Genomic DNA, 6,000 nt, shown 5'->3' with positions numbered 1-6,000 from the left:
TTCTCGTAATGTTACAACTTTATTCTTGTAATGTTACGTCTTTATTCTAGCAATTTTACTATTTTATTCTCACAGTGTTATGACTTTATTGTCAATATATTGTGACTTTATTCTCGTAATGTTACGACTTTATTCTTGTAATGTTAATTCTTTATTCTAGAAATTTTACAACTTCATTCTCACAATATTACGACTTTATTCTCGAAATAAAAATAAAGAAAATCTCTAGCCTGACCCTAATATTCCCTCCTAAAGGTGTTATTCATTTTGCCATCTATTTGAGATTCTCTTTGCCCTTCCTAATATGGCGGATGCGCTGACGTATAATTTTACTGGACAGCGAAGCCAATGGGGCGTCTACTCCTCTATGTCTATGTCCCAGGCTTACACCCTCCCCCCTCCCCTCTCCCTCCAACACCAAACCGCCCCTCAAAGTACTCGATGTATAGTTAAAAAATGGGAGGGCACACTTGAACCTAGCTCTTCTGTGAAGGTAGGCTGCAGCGTGTGTTTATTGATGAGATGAAAAGAAGATGGAAGTGAGAAATGAAACAAAGTAAAGGAACATACTGAGAAAGAAGAAAAGCAAAGTAAACGCGCTTCGTCGGGGGGAAAAACGGGGAAACACTGTCGACACTTTTTTTTTGAACGAGCTTCAAAGTGCAGGTAAGAAATAAATATAATTAAAAAAGTAGGAAAAGGGGGGATTGGTCCGGCTGCTATAACGGCTCGGAGGATATTACATTTCGTGGAAAGGCATGCTATAGAATAAAACTGATAGGTGAGTTTAAGGGCGCACACGCGTGGAATCCAAGGGACTTCCATGTAGTTAGGACTGGCTTTACGGACCAAATGAAACACCAATAGGTTTCAGTATCAACTCATTATTTTTTTTTTCTTCAGTAAATAAAACGCCCTTTACAGGAGTCGCTCGTATATCGAGTTTTCTTTTCGGACTACCAAAAAACGCGTTCTCTTGGTATGACGCAAGTTTCCCATCTGTCATTTTCGTTCGAGCCTCCTTTCTTTTTACTTTCCAAATGTCATGTGGGGACACTTGCGAAGAGTCCAAAGTGTGTCCAAAGGTCGGATTTTCTCCCTATACGCGATGCTGGCTCACATTTTACACACGGAGAGACTTAAAGCAACTGAAGGCAGGCAGCCTGACGTGCGCATTTGGGGGCTTTTAGGTCAACTATTTGAGTCAGCTTGGTTTTTATTATTCAACGTTACTCTAAATATATATTTCAACCTTTTTTTGAACTCATCGCTTTTACTTATGTAAAGCTTATCACTTATTATTAAAGTGATGCATCCAGCCTGCTGGATTGGATTTGGAAAGGAGAAGGAAGGGCTATTATTGGGTTTCCAGGATGCAGCAATAGTGAATTTAGGTGCCATGTTTATATAAAAAAGGAATGAACACTGATGTCTGACTGTTCCGCTTTTTCCTCTTATGAAATAAATATTTTAATTCATAGCTTTCAGTTGAGATATGCAGCAACGCTCCCGCGTAATTAAAGTTGCAGGAGTGCCTTTTGATACGTTTCAATGGCGAAATATTCATGCGAATAACTCGTGATTCCTTTGCCCTACATCTGCAGCCCATCATGGCGCTCTTAAAGAAAGTTTAAAAAACTATTGTATCGTTTGCACGCTAAGGGAAATAAATAAATAATAATAAAAAAGTGCACTTTAAAAATGCACAGAGGAGGGTCACGGGGAGTTTATCCCGAGCAACATGTCAGTCTCGCTCATCTTTATCTGCGCTCGAGCGTGCGTGCACGTGCGAGGCGAGCAGATGTTGTCCCAAAGCGCTCGGCTTTGTCAGATAAAAAAAAAAGAATACAGTGTAATAGATGCATGCACATCATTCATATGCATGCATCCGAGGGGATAAACTTATATATTTTTTAAAGTCATGCCTCGCATTTCTGCACAGTAAATGCGCAGATGTGCACCTGTGTGTATGTTTTTCTACAACGCGATTGTACGTCCATCAGCTTTTTTATTTATTTATTTTTATTTTCGCGATTTTTTTGTTGTGATCACTCCCTCTCTCCGCTTTCATTCACAATGTGGCTCCACAACGTAAAACGGGGTTGCAGTCCTATAGGATTTGCTGGTTTGCAAATCGCAGGATTCTCCCTGGATGGTTTATTTTCTGAATGGACGCGCTGAGCGCACTGCACGGCTGAGCACAAATGAAGACAGTTTGTAAATCTGTCCCATGACTAAAAGCACAGATATTTGATAGTGTGAATGTATGTATGTAGGTTAGTTAGGAGAGAAAAGCATAAAAATACACCTGTGCATTGGTTTCGTGTATCTTTTGAGGACTTGAAGGGTCATTGTCTGGTCTGTAAGTAAGCCCTCGCCATCGTGACTTAATGTCAGACACTCAACAAAGAGGCGTACAGTAGCTGCTGGAGTAGAGTCAGCCATTACGTGCTGTGGGAGTGTTTGTATTGTGAGTATCAGGTGCCCCGTTTCATCCCACTTTGGTTCATCTTGGTTTCTTATTTATGCGCCAATCAGGCGTTTCCTGATCGACCTTGATTTTCGGTTTTCTTTAGGAATTCTTGGTTTAAAATGGGGAAAAAAAGGATAATAGAATCAACAAAAATATGGTGCACATTTTTGAATTGAGTCCAACACAAAATAAAGGGATGTGCACAGCAAATTATTTTGTGCTGTTGATCTAGGTGAGCTCTTATATTTGAAGCCTGGCCTAATTTTGAAATCATACAGCAGTGGATCTTGCACGAATTGCATGCATATTGCATGAATTGCATGCAAATCGTTTTTTTGTTGTTGTTGTTTTTCCCCCCACTATATCTCTTTGACAAGTTTGAATTGGAGAGAATGGAATTAAAAAATCTTCCATTTTAGATCTTTTGCTCTCACCGGCCAAACAATTGTTGAAAGAACCTTAAATTAGGAGAACAATTCACTCCAGGGTTATCCAGGTTCTCTGTATTTTCTTGTTTTCAATATTTCCTCAATCTAACTTGATTTAATAATCTGCTCTCATGTGTTTTTACTAAATTAATTCAAGTTTTTCACATTTAATTAAATAAAAATAAAAAAAATCATGGTCACTGTAGAATAATCTAGTTTTGGGTTGGACCCGGTAACCTGTTATGGTTTTTAACATAGTTATGACCAAAGATTTGTTTAAAGATTGAGACATAATCCTTTAGTTTTACAAACGACTGCATGAACAAACTTTTATGCACATACTTTTATTCAGTGCTGAAACAATGCACAATATTTGAGTCTCCATTCATTATTGATTGGAAGGTTCCTCCTTTTTTTTTTATAATTACTTAGGTCGCCCCATGACAGAATTGTTCCCTGTGTGGGGAGCCATATTGAACATATCAAATAGCAAACCTTAAAAGTATATGACCCTGAATTTTATTTTATTTTTTTCCCCTATTACAATAAAATAACTACTTTGTCGAGAATGCATTAGGTTGATTGGTTTAGAGTCTAAAATGGCTGAAAGTCTTTGTTTTTTAGTGCACCTAATGAGGAGAAAAAGCAAATTCAGATTTTTTGTCTTTGAACATTGATCACAGCTGGTTGGATAAACATCGGCAGATTGCCATTTCAGGCTGATTGACTGTTGCAGCTTTAGTTTATCCTTATATTCCGACCTGGCATTTAAATTCACCCTATTTGAGCTGTTGCTTTTTGCCCTCTTTCAAGTGTCACAGTATAAAAGACCCACCCCTGACTAATGAATATTTAAGAGTCTGCGTGCAGTTGAAGGAAAGCCATTATTACATGAAGCAAACCCATGCAGAGGGAACTGTACACCTACAAAGAGGAGGAAGGTTGGGATGTGGTAATCAGAAAATCCACACCCAGCAATCAATCCCACTTTTTCTGTTTTGGCTTTAAATATTATTTCACTGGTTGCCCTCGTTTCACCTTCTCCAATTCATTGTTGACCAAGAAACTGTCATAAAGTGTTAACAGACCTTTTTAGTTTGGAAATGCTTTTGACAGATATTTGTCACACTTTCACACATTTCTCCCACCTGATCATTTGGATTTTACTCAATTGAAAAAAACAACAAAAAAAAACGAGATTATCTATGTAATAAAGTCCTTTATAAAAGAGAGGACAGAAAACAATCATCTGGTACCGTACTTGCACGCAGATGGCAGAGCAGCATTCCAAACTATTTTTTAAGTGCTGTTGAAGAGGCACTGTTGCCCAAACAGACGAGAGAGAAACGTCACTTGGACGCCTCGACATTGCTGGATCCCTGGCTCTTGGTTTACTCACAATATTCAGTCACTCTCTTTAGGCTTTCACTTGGTAATACAGGTGGTCAAGATCTTACATTATTACATTTAAAGACGTTTATTTAGCCATTTTAAAGCTCATTTTGGAGTTGGGTTATAACAGCACAAAGAGGAAATAATCGGAGACGACAAAGTTGTAGAAAAAAAATGAATTCAACTTTTTGAAGTCTACATTTTTTGCTGTAAATTAAAGCATGCTCTGATAAAATTCTAATAAAAATGTTACTCAAATGCCCTGTTTAACCTTATCCGATGAGTCCAAACTAATTCTGGAATTCCAAACGTTTTCATTTTTGGTTTATTTTGCTGTGGTGTGAAAAAATAGAATAAAATAAAAACATAAAAAAAATAAGACTTGCACTGAAATCCATTGTTGTACTTTGTCTCACACAGTTGAACATATTTGGCAGCCATTTTGGGAATGCAGTCGAGATCCATCGATATAACGAGTCACTTTGTGGATGGCATCCAGAATGTCACAGTGCTTGTAATCAACTGGTTCTTTTCGTTTTCTGGCAGAGTCGGTCCTCTCTGTTTTTTTTGTTTTTTTTTCTTTGAAATGACTAGTCTGAACAGTGTTCCTCTTCGAGCAAACTGCGTCTTTGTTAAGGTTGTTCACTGAGGCTATTTTCGGGTGCAACGCCACAAAGTTAAGAAGTCTTAAATTCACATAATTGAATAAACCACAGAGTAGCCGTAAGCCTTTAATAGACTTTAAGGTTACACATTAGTTTTTTTGTTGAAGAACATTGCAGAATGTTTCTCACCTGGTTTTTCCATTTAAAGACACAGGATGTACAGAACTCACAGGTAGTGCTGTAAAAAGACACTTCAATTTAATCGTTTATTTTTAAGCTTTGAAACACTGAAAATAATCTTTTGCTTACTTTCTATGTTGATATGTAACAAACGGATTTCCCTTTTTCTTTAAGAGTATGATTTATTTATTTTTATATATTTTTTTCAAATGAATCAAATTCTCCTTTTTTCCATATTTAGAATACATAAAACATCCCAGTTGGGTTGATGGAAATTTAAGTTTGATTTTTACCACTTAGATTGCATCATTACAGATTTCATTTGTTTGTTTGTTTTTAGCTTTTTTTTTTTTTTTTTTTACTTATTCCACTTTTTTTGTTTCTTACGTACGACTGTAACACATAGAAGAGAAAAAAATCCGCTACATGTTCTTCAAAAGAGCAGGTATTTTTGGATCAGACATCAAATGAAGGTATTACATAATTTTACCCATGAATGCATCAAATTAATCTCTTTTTTTTATTTAGCTTTAAAAAAGTGCAGCAAAGTTAATGCTGTTTTTTAGTGTCTGTATTGATAAAAAAGAGACTTCTTAATTTCTATTAATTTATTCACTCAGAGAAAATACATTTTTTTGGGAGGGATTTGCACGATCTGAGCTGATTAATGGAAATTGTCTGATTTTGATCCCTGACTGATTAATTGGTGGATCTCTTATTTTAAACTGTAGAAGATTAGAATCACATAAAATGTGTTCTGATTTTCAAAGCTTGCTGCTGCAGATGGAAAGGATAAAAGCATTATTATCCTTGGCTCAATAAATAGTGACAGAAATGTATTGTTTTCAATATTTTACCTTACTTAGTACGGTTGAATCAGAGCAAAGTTTACCTAAGTATCTCCTAACCAATTCAGCCATTG

The 6,000-nt window shown here is 36.5% G+C and overlaps 1 protein-coding gene across 1 annotated transcript in view; it reads left to right on the top strand.

Annotated features, from left to right (window-relative positions):
* The first annotated feature begins 434 nt into the window (after positions 1 to 434).
* The window catches only part of zbtb20 (zinc finger and BTB domain containing 20), a 35,694-nt gene continuing 30,128 nt past the window's right edge, over positions 435 to 6,000 (top strand). Inside the window, exon 1 of the mRNA XM_038277630.1 lies at positions 435 to 666. The gene's annotated coding sequence lies outside the window, so the exon portion shown is untranslated. The remainder of the gene's footprint in view (positions 667 to 6,000) is intronic.

This window comes from Cyprinodon tularosa, unplaced genomic scaffold (assembly GCF_016077235.1).
Source record: "Cyprinodon tularosa strain WSP-4 unplaced genomic scaffold, ASM1607723v1 ctg101, whole genome shotgun sequence".
NCBI lineage: Eukaryota > Metazoa > Chordata > Actinopteri > Cyprinodontiformes > Cyprinodontidae > Cyprinodon > Cyprinodon tularosa.
This window is presented reverse-complemented; position numbering and strand designations above follow the sequence as displayed.